This window comes from Protopterus annectens, chromosome 2.part1 (genome assembly GCF_019279795.1).
Source record: "Protopterus annectens isolate FY-2018-M chromosome 2.part1, PAN1.0, whole genome shotgun sequence".
Classification (NCBI taxonomy): domain Eukaryota; kingdom Metazoa; phylum Chordata; order Ceratodontiformes; family Protopteridae; genus Protopterus; species Protopterus annectens.
The window spans coordinates 1,038,099,148-1,038,113,887 of NC_056729.1; the positions used below are offsets into that span (position 1 = coordinate 1,038,099,148).

Here is a 14,740-nt window from a genome sequence, read left to right on the forward strand (position 1 = left end):
ATGCAAAGGTAGAGAATTACTACGGTCTTTTTCTCAGATCAGTCAGGACTATGATCTTGAGCCTTCACAGGTACTGCCATCATTCAAAATAGCAAAAGTCAGAATGAGGAAAGTATGGTGAGGGCTGTATTAAGCAGGATTAGAACAGCTCACTGTTGGGTGTGATATCACCTTGACCAAATCCTTTTTTGCTAGTACACTCATTAAACTAGGCATTGATAATATTGTCAGGTTTGCTGTGACCAACACTGCTCTCTCACACACACTGTTTTTTCTTAAAGGAAAACAGTTACCTGTCCTTTTAATTTGTAATACATTATTTTAGGTATATCTATAATTGTTAATAGTAATGGTTATTGTTAAAATTATTTTTTTCTCTTACTGTAACAGCAGTATGTGCCATGCAGTGAACTGGGACATGTTATATTTTTCCCTCTTTTTTGTTAATGAAAAGGTTGAGGGAGAAATTATTTTTAGCACTTTATAATAAGTATCACTTGTGTGACGTACAATGTTGGATGGGCAGAGATTAACCTTCAGATTGCTTTCAATTTGACATTCAGATATCTCCATTTCGGATTTTACAAGTATTTTCTTATTTTGGCTAGTTTTGGGCAATCAGCGTGTCTCTGTGAATAGCTTTCACTAATACAAAGCAAAGGACCAATGCATCACAAAAAGAACTTATAAACCAAAAAGGCTGTATAGTGATGCCAAAGACTGAGATAAAATTCCACGATTTATTCTCCACTCAGAACAATACATTCAGCGATAAGTTGTTAGGAGATATACAATAAGGTTAAGCACGTTAATCTACTCATTAGTACCATGTAGACTTCTTCAGAACCAAATCTTAATAACTCGCAACAATATCCTTATATAATGTAAGTTAATGTGTCCATTTAAGCAATCAATTGTTTTTTAATGACACAGTTACTCTAAAACTCTAAAACACATTGAACAATAACAATAGTAAACCTTTATCTTCTCAGGCCGATAGTTAAAATAATGGTATTTAAACTCAAATAATATTAAAAACTTATCTTTGGTGCAATGAAATATAACAATTCATCATATATCATGTTATAAGTTCATTGCCTTAAAATTCAAAATACTTGATACTGAAATGTTCTCACTGAGCCCTGGGTGACATCTTTGAATTTAGGTATAACTACTACCAAAATTCTATTGATTCTAATAAAGTGTCCTATGGACCACCTCTGGGATCTTGACAGACTTTCTCTAGGATGGCAAAGCAAAATTTATTATGATTTCTACAATACGTGGTATACTTATAAAGGGCATTATTAAGATTAAATTTGCATACATCATAGACATGCTTATAGATTATTTTATTTAATACCCTTTCCATTTTGCCGATGTAGTATGCACCACAGGGGTTACAGCATGCAATATATACTACATCTTTAGTGGCGCAGCTAAATCCATTGGCAAGTCTAAACGTCTTATGGAATGTCCCAAAATTATCTCTTCTGTTTTTAATATAAACAGGCATTGTAATCAATGCCCATATTTCCTCATTCCTTTTATTGGCTTTGTATATACCAAATGCTGTTTCTCATTTTTTTAGGTTTACACCTTTTTTAAAAGTTATTTTTGGCTCATCTCCTAAAAGTTGGCATAGGGCACTATCAGATTTAAATACTGACCAATATTTCATGATAATCTTCCTAACCTTATTACTGAGGGGACTGTAACTCATTTTTTGAAAAGCCTGAATTATCCGGAAGGTCTTTTAACTGTTCTAGTTGACCTAATATTGGTCCAAATCTTGAAGCCCTCAGAGGTATAACTCCATTTCTATAATTTTTACCACAACATTTCTAGGGTATCCTCTATCTACAAACATATTAGCTAATCACTCACATTCTATATATAACACTGAATCACCAGTGATCATCCTGCTAATTCTCACAAACTGCCCCTTAACTAAGCACTTTTTCTAATGCATTGGGTGTGATCTGGAATAATGCAGATATGAATTAGAGAATGTGGGCTTCCTATATGTATTGGTTTCAATTTACTACCATCCTTATATATAGTTACATCAAATAGTTGGCAGAAATCTCAGAAATAGTATGGGTAAACTGTAAATAGGAAGCAGTAGAACTAATGAACCATAACAATTCATCCAATATACTCTTCGTATCTGTCCATAATATAAAAATATCATCCAGAAAGCAAGTATATAGTGTCTAATAATTTTCGTAGGGGGACTCAAAGAGTATAATTTGTTCCCAGGCCCATATAACAATATTTGCATATATGGGTGCTCATATAGAGCCCATAGCCACTCCCTGAATTTGTTTATAGCATTCATCTTCGAATGATAAAAAATTATCATCCAATACTAATTCCATGAAACTCATCAACATGAAATACTGCTCTGCTGATACAATTGAACAGCATAGCAGAGTTTAAAAAACTTTCTAAACCACTGGATAAAGGGATGCATCCAAAGAAATCAACCACATCCATACATACAAAAAGAGTGTTAACACTAGATAACTCATGGGGTGTCTTAAAAAGTCCCATGAGTCTCTCAGAATATATTGATAATCACTCAAAAAAGATTGTAATGTTCTATCAATGTAAGTTGCTAATAAATAGGGCTTAGACTTTCTGGCGGCCAGATAGGTCTCATAGATGGATGGACAATATCCTTATGGACTTTTGGGATACCAAAGATAACTGGGCAATACACAGAAATTCACTTACTGCATGATTAATATTCCCCATCTAATAATAATTCATCCAAATGTAAATCAATTTCATAATAGGCCAAATTTATTTTATTTAAAGACACAGTAATATATTTGTTAGCATCCAACAATAAATTCAACATTTTAAACAAAAAATAAGTACACACTGCTGAAGGTAGTCTTGCTAAAAAAGAATCAAAGTAGAATATAATGCAGACGTACCACCATACACATGATAAAATCTGTAATTCAATAAAACTCTTAAAAACAAAATAAACGAAGAGAACAAAAACCTTCTTCAGATCCTTTATTCACTCCCATCAAGGCAAAACTTTTAAACAGTTGCTGTTCAGGGGTGGTTCCTCTTCATGGCTAATGGAGACAGGTACCTCTGGTGGTAGTCCTCCAAAATTACAAGTAGCAGGAATAAGTTCTACTTATTCCCTCTTCTTGATTCTACTTTTTAGAATGGATTTTAGAGGTACCATTCCATTAAGGCATGGTGGTTTATCTGCCCTCAATTCCATAATCCACTTGGTCTCTTCCACCTCTGTTCTGTTTCTCATGTCACCTCCCCTTGGGCTTTCGTTCAGCTTCATTAGAGCCATAAATTTGAAACTGTGATTTTCTACCATCCTAATATGCTGATACAGGGCATTTTTAGCTACTTGATTTCTTATGTCTGATAGATGGAATAACATCTGTTCCTTAAAAAACCCTATTTGTTTTACCTACATAGTAGGAAGAGCATGCCTTGCAGATGGCTAAATATACAATGCTCTTGCTCGTACATGTAGCATAACCTTGAAAGGAATAACTCATCTTGGTGACTGGGTGTTCAAATATATTATGTGCCCGTATAAAAGGGCAGGCTTTGCAAAAAACACATTTCCAGGTACCTTTATGTTGGCTCCAAGTACCATATGTACTAATAGTAAGTCGATCATGTTGACACAATAAGCACTTCAGATTCTTCTTATTCTGAAAAGCAAAACTAGGTTTATCATCCACTATGTTTCGTAATTTCTCATCAGAAGTTAGGACTGGTCAAAACTTCCTAACAGTATTACAAATGAACGCATTATCCATGCAAGTCAGTGTGCACCTCAAATTAGCTGAAGGCCTATTATCTTGTGGTTGTTTGGGCTCTTCACGCCTCCTATTAGAGTATAGGGATACCCCTTCTGAGTTCTGAGTTGCATAGCTTCTTCACTACTCATTCTGGTATCTTCTTCCTTATATCCTCTTCTCTTAAGGGTGTTCACAAAAGTTTCTTTTTCTTTTAAGAAGATATCATCCCTAGAACATAATTTGGAGATACGTGTGACCTGATGTCCCACTAAATTCTAAAAGATGTGCCGTGGGTGCATGCTGGTCTGATGTAGCAAATGGTTTCGCCATGTAGGCTTCCTGAAAATCATATGGAAACTACTTCAGTAGCCACTAGACCCAAAGAAGGGGTTCAGCACCTACCTATTTTACAAAATCTTCCTTTTTTATTACAGAGCAGCAACATACGCACGCCGAGATCAGACAGCAGGGAAAGGAAAAAACACAAAGTGCTATAATTTAAGACAATGGGACTGATTTCTTGGTTTTCAACATCTCTAAGACTGTTCTAACAGAGACTCAGATTTCAGTCTTAGAGAGGATCTTTCCTTTATCCCCTCCATTAGATCACCACTAAATGAATTTGTGACAGACATGAAATGTTTTGGGAGGAATATCACCATCAAACACATTTTTGGCAAGAATAAGGAACAAGTTCCCACTTCTCAAACAATTGGCTTTGTTCATGCTACTCCCCAGCTTAATATGCACCAATACCATGTTCAAGGATTCTACTAAAGGTCCTCTAATTCCTTTCACTGTAAAGCTTAATAATCACTGGTTATTTCTGTAACAAAATATTGGGAGTACTCATAATTTTGAAAGAAAATAAAACTTTTTTCTTGTGTGTTTATATGTTATATTCTATATAAACCCTACTACTAAAATGCTGCATGCTGACTTTACTAAAGGAATTGTTAATTTATACATAACTTATGTTTCTATGGAACCTATACGCATGTATGATATTCTTGTGTAATTTCTTTATGACATGCTATTGGAGCTTTTCTCCCCGGGCTTCCACTGAAAAAAAGAAGTTATGTACTCACCATAACGTTCCATCTGAGTAGTTATACTTCATTTTTCTGCAACCTGTGGGTATTCGGATCCATATCAGATCCAAGCCGGCAACTTTACAAGCATCTGCTCTGAGTTCCAAGCTCCTCCCCCTTACCCATAACACACCACCATCTCCTGCCTTCCCTCAGATTGAGTTTGCTGCAACCCAAACTAATCAGCAACTCAAACTAGAAGAACCCATACATGATCATCACATGAGCAGGATCAGGGGAAGGAGGGTGGGAAGGTTGCAGAAAAATGAAGTATAACTACTCAGATGTAACGGTATGGTGAGTACATAACTTCTTTATCTGAAGTAGTTAACTGCATTTTATCTTCAACCTGTGGGACAGAGTCCCCAGCTACTCAAAACCCCTGGGAGGCCCTCATGGAAGGATATTCCTGAGCACAGCAGAGCCAAAGGATGCTCTCCCTCTGGAGATTAAATCCAACTTATAATGAGAAATGAAGGTATGTGACTTAGCCCAAGTTGCTGCTGCACAAATGTCATCCAATGACACCCTAGACCAGAAAGCAGCAGATGTCACCAAAAATCTGGTAGAATGAGCTTTAACAAGACCAGGTGGAGACAAGCTTTTGTCTTTATAAATTTGCAAAATACATAGTGTAATCCATTTAGCTAAGGAAACTTTGGAGATGGCCTTACCCAAAAAGGGCTTAGAAAAGGACACAAATAACTGGTCACACTTACTGAAGAGCTTTGTTCTGTGTAAATAAAAACAAAGTTGTCTATGAACATCTAGCAAATGCACTTTATATTCATCCTTGTTCTGAAAATTTGGGAAGAAAACAGGCAGGTTAATTGTTTGATTAATGTTTGATTCAGAAGCCACTTCTGGTAAGAAGGAAGGGTTTGTGCAGAGAAAAACCCTGTCCTTATGGAAGACCAAGTAAGGGGGCACGGCAGACAAGGCTTGAACCTCAGGAACCCTCCTAGCCGAAGTAATAGCCACTAGGAAGGCTGTCTTCCAGGATAAGAACTTTAAATCCGCTGATGCTGCCGGTTCAAAGGGGGGAGCAACTAAGGCCTGAAGAAGCAAAGTAAGGTCCCAAGGAGGAACAGGGTTCTTAACTGGAGGGTGCTAAAGAAAAGTGCCTTTAAGAAAAGACTTACACAATCTAAAAGAGGCCAGGGCATTCCTGTTCTTGCCAACATGGAAATTTGAAATAGCTGCTAGTTGCACTTTCACAGTGGAAGAACTGGCCCCTTGCTGAAAAATGCTGGCTAAGAAATCAAGTACCGCAGATACAGGGGCTGTAAAGGGATCCAGCTTTCTCTGAGATGCCCAAATAGAAAATCATTTCCATTTACTGAGGTAAATCTTCCTAGTGGAAGACTTATGAGCCGCCACTAGAATAGTCTTGGCAATTAAGGGAACTGGAGCAACCAAACTGTCAGCTTGAGGCTGTCCAGGTTGGGTGGACAGGTGCCCGAAGGGTGAGAAATGAGACCCAGGCAGGGATCTAGAATCCAAGGAGGAGCTAGAACATGAGACCAGAGGAAGGGGAACCAAATCTGATGAGGCCAGAACGGGGCAATGAGGATCACCTTGCACCCCAGTCGGCAAGCCTTCTGAAGAAACTTCGGAATGAGTGGTAACGGGGGATAAGCGTACAAGAGCCTGGAAGGCCAAGCATGGACTAGAACATCTCTGGGGAGGTCCCCTGGTGAGGGAATCAGAGCAAAGAACTTGTTGCACTTTGTGTTGGAAGGAGATGCGAAGAGATCACAGCAAGGCTGTCCCCATGCAAGGAAGATCTCCTCCGCTATCGACTGCTTCAGAGACCACTCGTATGTCATTAAAATAGCCCGACTCAATTTGTCTGCTAAAATGTTGGAGCATCCCAGGATGTGCGCTGCAATCAGAATTTGACTGGTGGAGATTGCCCACTCCCAAACTCTCATGGCCTCGCGACACAGAGGGTAAGATCTGGTTCCTCCTTGTTTGTTGATGTACCAGACAACCGACATGTTGTCTGACTGAATTGCAATAGTCCCCAGAGGTAGAACAGTATGGAAGACCTGCAACAATAAAAGCACTGCTCTCATCTCCAGAACATTGATATGCAATCTGGTCTCGATCTGGGACCACGTCCTCCCCAGATAAGACCCCCCACCTGAGCTGGGAGGCATCCTTGGTCACTGTGGCTTGGGCTGTGGATGGAACAAAGGGGCATCCCACTACAATCTCCGGAGACTGGACCCACCAGAGAAGTGATGCTCTGTAGGCTTTGCTGATGTGAACTGGGTATTCCATAGGGAGATCCAGCCAACACCACTGTACGGCTAGAGTCCATTGTAGAATACGCATGTGAAGGCACGCACAGGGGAGGATAGAAATTGCTGCAGCCATAGAGTCCAAGGCTCTGAGAATGTCCACCGCCTTTGGTAACTTGGGGCCAAGAATCAGTGATACATGAGCCCTTAGACTCTGGACCCTGTCTGGAGTTAGGAAGACTTTCAACTGAAGGGTGTCCAGCCATGCCCCGATAAAGTCCAAGATCTGTACCAGATTCAAGAGTGACTTGGGAACATTGACCATAATCCCTAACAGGGCTGCAAGATGCAGGAAGAAGTCTCTGGGTTGGCAAAGAAGACGCTTGGTGGAAGCAGCGAGGAGCCAATCGTCTAGGTAAGGGAATACCTGAATCCCCTGAAGCCTCAGGTGAGCCGCTACAACTGCCATTACCTTGGTAAACACCCTGGGGGCTGTGATGAGACTGAAGGGTAGGGTTTGGAACTGGAAATGACTGTCTCCCAGCCGGAAGTGAAGGAATCTCCTGGAGCTCCTGTGAATCTTGATACGGTAGTAAGCATCCTGGAGGTCTATCAAGCACTTCCAGTCGCATTCTCGAAGATAAGGTAGAATGGACTGCAGGGTGACCATCTGGAATTTCTGTTTGGTGACAGCCAGGTTTAAGGTTGACAGGTCCAAAATGGGTCTGAGGTCCCCCGTCTTTTTTGGCACTAAAAAGAACCTGGAGTAAACGCCTGACCCGGACTGATTGGGGGGACCGGGTTCGATGGCTCGTTTTTGAAGCAGCATGTAAACCTCTAGTGCTGACGTCTCCCTTTGAGTGGGTGGAACATCTGGGAGGCATTTTGGTTGAATTGTGGGGGCAATAAACGGGATGGTGTAACATCTGGATATTATTTGAAGCACCCAACGATCTGCAGTTATGGACTCCCATGCCGTTGGGTGCAATGATAATCTTCCCCCAACTGCCTCCAGCATAGGACAGTTGGGCAACCCCTCAGGGCTGCTGTGCGGGCCTGTCTGAGAAGGGCTCCCTAGACCCAAAGTTCCTCGGACCCCCCCTCTGCCTCTGGGCTGGTGTCTGTCATGTCCCCCTCTGCCACTATTGGATGAGTTGTCCTGAGAGTCCCAGGAAAACTGCGATTTCCGGAACTGGAAAAGGACCTTTGAGGGCTAGAGAAGCGGATTCCGAGAGCAGACAAAGTCTTACCATCTTTCTCACTCTGGAAAAGAATGTTACGTACCGTCTTCCCAAAGAGAGAAGAACCATCGAAGGGAGCATTCGTAAAAGACACCTTGAAGGGTCCACAAACTGATACAGTCTGAGCCAAGTGCGTCGCTTCATAGCAAAGCCAGTCCCAGCCACCCTAGCTGCACCTTCTGTAGCATGAGAAAGGAGGTGCTTGGACGTGTTTGACACTGATTTCAGAGTAGACATCTTCGCGGAAAACAGACGCTTGTCCTCCTATGACAAAGACTCTGGGGGGCGACTAAGCTAGCTCTGTGCCTACGTCTCGCTGCAGTCCTATAACGTGTGCCAAGTAGTTCAGTGCTCGGATGGAAAACATCGCTGAAGAATACACTCGCTTCCCAAATCAATCCACCGTCCTGGACTCCTTATCCGGATGGTGGACCAAGGAACTCTCCTGAGCCAGTTCCTGCTTGGTGGCTGCTGCAACCACCATAGCATCCACAAGGGATCCCTTATACCATGCCTGTCTGTCAGAGGGTGGATAGAGAATTTTGTCCAGGCGCTTAGGTATTGGCTCTATGGTGTCAGGCTCCTTCCATGCCCACGTGGTGATAAGATCCACTAAAGGATCCACCGGCAGGGACACCCAGGAAGTAGATAGGCCCATGCCAAAAGCCTCCTGGAACACTGATTCATCCATAAAAGGTTTTGGGGCTGACCAACCTCCACTCTGGTGGAGGATCTCCATGATGTCTCCAAAGGAGACATCCTTGGGAGGTAACCTGGGGGAACCTTCTCCTTCATATAAATCAATGTCTTTGGTAAGGGACTCAGGGGAGTCCAAGTGCCTCCTTTTGCACGTGTGCTTACGATGACCCTCCTCAGTGGGACTCTCTGAAGAGGGCTCATGAGCTGCGGGGGGTTCCTCCAGGGGAACCACCTGGAGCTCCTCTGGCATGGGCTGTCCCTGAGACAAGATGAAGGGAGTTGTAACCAAATCTGAGGGAGTCTGGGCGGAATCCAAGGAAAAAGACTGGGGTCTCAATCCTTGGGGGAGAACCCTCTCCACCACGTCGAACGCTGATGGAGAGCGCACCTCCTTAGATCCCAGCAAGGAGGAATCTCTCCCCAGATCCATTGTGAGGATCGGAGCTGAGGCTAGTGTAGCCGGAGCTCCGAAGGAATGGCTTGGATCCGACAAGGTTGGAGCCGAAGACAAATCCATCCATTCGGGTCTGACTCCATGTCCTCGGCCCTGAGAGCTGCTCGGACCCGAGCTAGTCGGATCCAAGGAACTCAAGGTAATCACCGGAGTCGAGGTTGGAGGAACCATCGACACCAAATCCTCAGCTCCGAAGATCCTTGGATCCATATACCCTGAAACTGCAGGCCATATCAGGAAAGGAGAAATCAGGTGAAAGAACGGCATGGAAGTCCCCCCTCCAGAGGGAGAGGGGCTTGGCAAGACTCCGATCTGGATTTGGGTCCGAATGAATCTCATCATCCTGTCCATATCCATTTCAGAAAGACTCCGAGTCGAGCGCGAGGAAGCAACCAACTCGGATCTTGCTGGTCGCTGGGAGGATCTAGAGGAAGGCCTTGGCTCCATAGGCTCCGTCGGCTCTGGGGAAGATCTGGGTGAGTGGAGCTGAGGAGAAACAGGTCTCAAGACCTTAGAAGGTGGGCTAGGGAAGGACTCCCGATCTGGAGACTGTTTACAGGGCCTATCCCCTTTATTCTCTCTGTCTCTCCCTCTCTCTGCATCCTTGTGTCTGTCCTTTTTGTTTCTCCCTTTAGCAACATCCCCTTCAGCAGGTCTAGTGGGAGGGTGGGTCCCAGCCTGGGGGGGGGTTGGGAGGGAGTTGTAGAAGCCAAGGCCGAGGCCGTAGAAGAAGAATCCAAGGTAGATGCTGGAAGCAGGCCTTTTGCCACAGGTTTGGCCTTTCTATTTTTAAGGGCCCTTGGATTAAACCCTGCACAAATGCTGCATTGGATAGACAAATGTGCTACACCTAAGCAAACAACACACAGAGTGTAGCCATCCACTGGTGAAAGCTTATGGCCACACTCTGTGCATTTTTTAAAAGTAGGTTTTGGTTGTTCAGCCATCCCCAAAAAAGCAACAACAACCACACCTACACACCCAAACACACTACCTGACCACACACTAAGGGAAGGGAAGGGCCTACACAAAAACTACCTCATGATATCTATAAACGTTTTTTTTTTTGACAAAAACTGATGAACTAGCATTAGGGGAGAAAAAAGAAATTGAGAAAAAGTCTCTCAAACAAACCCTGAAAAGCACTTACAGTAAAACTCTAAAGCTCAGAGCTGCGGAGATCACGATGCTGATTCATGATGCAGCAAACAAGATCTGAGGGAAGGCAGAAGATGGTGGTGTATTATGGGTAAGGGGGAGCAGATGCTTTTAAAGTTGCTGGCTCGGATCCGATATGGATCCGAATACCCACAGGTTGAAGATAAAATGAAGTTAACTACTTCAGACTGGATATGTGTCCAGTCGGACTTTCCTGGTTAACAAATGTAAAATAAAAAAATAAATAAAGTTAATCTCTATAAAAAGCCGAGCACTTTCGTGCCATTGTACCATCCTATGGTGGATATGTTTATTCACCTTTGTGAAGAAGAGGTGGCAATACACAGGTCACAATCTAAGAGTAATCAATTCCACAACCTGACCCAAAGTGAATACCAAGCACTCAAGGAATTGATGGGGAGAAAAGATATTGTCATTAAACCAACAGACAAGGGAGGTGTAACAGTGGTAATGGATTCTGAGTTCTATAGCACCAAGATGAGAGACTTATTAACTGATAGAGGGACCTATCAAAATTTGAACAAGATAGGTCTGTTAAGGCTGATTAATGGTGTGCGTGACACACTATTTGATCTCCTTATGACTAGGAGTATTACGAAGGAGCTTTATGACTATTTCGATATAGCCCATCCAGTAACACCAATCATTAGTGGACTGCCAAAATTACATAACAACTTAGAGGATCCACCTATGTGGCTCATTCTTTTGGGAAGGGTCTGGCTGACTGAGCTGCTAGCAGTATTCTTGGAAGCTGAATTAAAGAAGGTGCTATCAAAGGCCATCATGGTTCTGAAGGACACAGCACACTTCTTAGTTCTCTTGTTTGAGAAAATGGAAATGAGAACCCAGGAAGGATTATTATTAGTCACACTGGATGTGCAAAGTCTTTTTACGGTCATCTCGAATAATTATGGAATTGAAGCCATCAGGAGACTTGCTGGCAGTGAAGTTTTTGATGTTAGTCTCCTTTGTACTCTGTTAGAACTAGTATTGGAGAACATCTTCCTATATGGTGACACTCATTATTGGCAAAAATGGGGGGTTGCCATGGGCATTCCATGTGCCAATAGTTATTCGAATATAGTTTTGGCACAATGGGAGAAAGAATGGGATCTAGATGTACACAACTTGTGGAAAGATCAGATAATTTTCTACATGAGCTTTTTGGACGATGTTTTTCTCCTGTGGAAAGGAGATGCCACTAGTCTACAGGTATTTGTCACGTTTCTTTCTCACACAACCAGTTTTTTGAGATTTGACTTAAAATTCTCCAAAAGGGAGACAGAGTTCCTTGATGTGAAACTTTGCCTGACCCTGGGAAAGGGATATAAACCATGATTTTCAGGGAACCTACATGGCAAAACCATTTGCTACATCAGACCAGCATGCACCCAAGGCACATCTTTCGAAATTTAGTGGGAAATCAGGTCACACGTATCTCCAAATTATGTTCTAGGGACGACATCTTCTTAAAAGAAAAAGAAACTCTTGTGAACACCCTTAAGAGAAGAGGATATAAGGAAGAAGATACCAGAATGAGTAGTGAAGAAGCTATGCAACTCAGAACTCAGAAGGGGTATCCCTATACTCTAACAGGAGAAGTGAAGAGACCAAACAACCACAAGATAATAGGCCTTCAGCTAATTTGAGGTGCACACTGACTTACAGCATGGATAATGGGTTCATTTGTAATACTATTAGGAAGTTTTGGCCAGTCCTAACTTCAGATGAGAAATTATGAAACACAGTGGGTGATAAACCTAGTTTTGCATTTCGGAATAAGAAGAATCTGAAGTGCTTATTGTGTCAACATGATGGCCTTACTATTAGTACATACAGTATATGGAGCCAACATAAAGGTATATGGAAATGTGGTTTTTGCAAAGCCTGCCCTTTTATACGGACACATAATATATTTGAACACCCGGTCACCAAGAAGACTTATTCCTTTCAAGGTTATGCCACATGTACCAGAAAGAACATTGTATATTTAGCCATCTGCGAGGCATGCTCTTCCTACTATGTAGGCAAAACAAATAGGGCTTTTAAGGAACGGATTTTACTCCATCTATCAGAGATAAGAAATCAAGTAGCTACAAATGCCCTGTATCAGCATATTAAGGCGGAAGAAAATCACAGTTTCAAATTTATGGCTCTAATGAAGCTGAGCGAAAGCCCAAGGGGAGGTGACATGAGAAACAGAATAGAGGTGGAAGAGACCAAGTGGATTATGGAATTGAGAGCAGATAAACCACCATGCCTTAATGGAATGGTACCTCTAAAACCTATTCTAAAAAAGTAGAAACAGGAAGAGAGAATAAGTAGAACTTATTCTTGCTACTTGTAATTTTGGAGGACTACCACCAGAGGTACCTGTCTCCATTAGCCATGAAAGAGGAACCACCCCTGAAGAGCATGATTGGTTGAACACTGTTTAAATGTTTTGTCTTGATGGGAGTGAATAAAGGATCTAAAGAAGATTTTAACAAAAGCGCTTATCCTACATTCTCTTTGTTTTGTTTTTAAGAGTTTTATTAAATTACAGATTTTATTGTGTCTATGGTGGCAAGTCTGCATTGTTTTCTACTATAAATTCAACATTTTGTTGGAATAGTCTTTTGAATCCATTAAAATTATCCCTTCTGGTTTATCTGGTCTCAGTATCGTAGCTGACCCATCAGTCCTAAGGTCAGACAAAATTATTTTTTCATCCTTACTTAAATTACTATTGTAATGATGACCAGATTGTCCCAAAGCATAAATATCGAGCCTACATAAATTCTCAAAGGTGGTAATTAATGGAATGCTAGGGGGGATAAAAGTGCTTTTTTTCCTTATGGCAATAAGATCTGATACACTAGTGTCATTAAAGAAAACAAATTTAATTTTCTGACAAACAATTTTAACTCTAAATATCAGCCATCTTACATTTAGATGTGGGTACAAACGTAAAACTCCTTTCAAACAAATTGTAGTGAGCATCAGTAACCATTATGTCAGAATAATTGAATATTTTAGACCCATTTCTTGAGGACACAATAGTATTATGGTCTATATTTAATATTGCTAAAACTGACATCTCTTGCTTCACCCCCGACCTTGACCTCTCTGGGCACTCTGACCTTTCTTTTTCGTGTGGGGTCAGAAACTGGTTGTCGGCTGCTCTTCCAGATCTAATACACTGCCCAAAAAAGATACAGTTGTGGGGTCTGAATGATTTGGGTTATCCATAAGGGGTTGATCTAGGTTACTGGTTCCATTTGGGTCAGCATAAGGATCTACATCAGACCTGTTATCTATATCCATACCATTTAAAGAAAAGGCCAATTTAAACTTCTGTTTAGAAGCTGGATACCCTGCCTGTATCTGATATGCATCTGGTATCTTGCTCATACATTTTAATTTTTCTAGCCTTGATGATAGCCACTTGGCAATCTATATAGTTGAATACTCTATAGTAAGAGCCAATGTGCTGTTCTAAGAGTAAATCAGATTTTATACTACTGTTGAGATTGCTTATCTCTGGTAAAAGTAAGTTCATTTTGTTGGAATTCTCTCTGATTATAATCTTTAGAAAATCCAAACCATGTTTACTAAACATTTCTGAAACCTCAAAATATAAAGCAAAGCCATGAAGCACCCCATCCGGAAATTTACACATCCACATATAAGGATATTGTTGCAAGTTAAAGATTTGGTTCTAAAGAAGTCTACATGGTACTAATAAGAAGATGAATGCGCTTAACCTTATTGTATATCACCTAACAGCTTATCGCTGAGTTTACTGAATAATGGCAGTACTCATACTAAAAACAAACTGCACTACTATCTGCCATTGTCATGTAGTCTCCCTCACTGACAGTAGCATCGCATATATTGCACGTCTGTTTGTGTCCTTTGCAAACAAAAATTTCTCAAGTAAATAAGCATTCTCCACTCAGAACAATAAAATCAGGGATTACACAATGACATTATTTAAGAAAGAAATTACTTACTTTTCTTAAATGATACCTCTGCATAACAGCACTTCCACGTT

At 41.4% G+C, this 14,740-nt stretch overlaps 1 protein-coding gene across 2 annotated transcripts in view; it reads right to left on the reverse strand.

The window, feature by feature from the left end:
• SORBS2 (sorbin and SH3 domain containing 2) overlaps positions 1 to 14,740 on the reverse strand; it is a 3,647,154-nt gene that overhangs the window by 2,031,373 nt on the left and 1,601,041 nt on the right. The window lies entirely within an intron of this gene.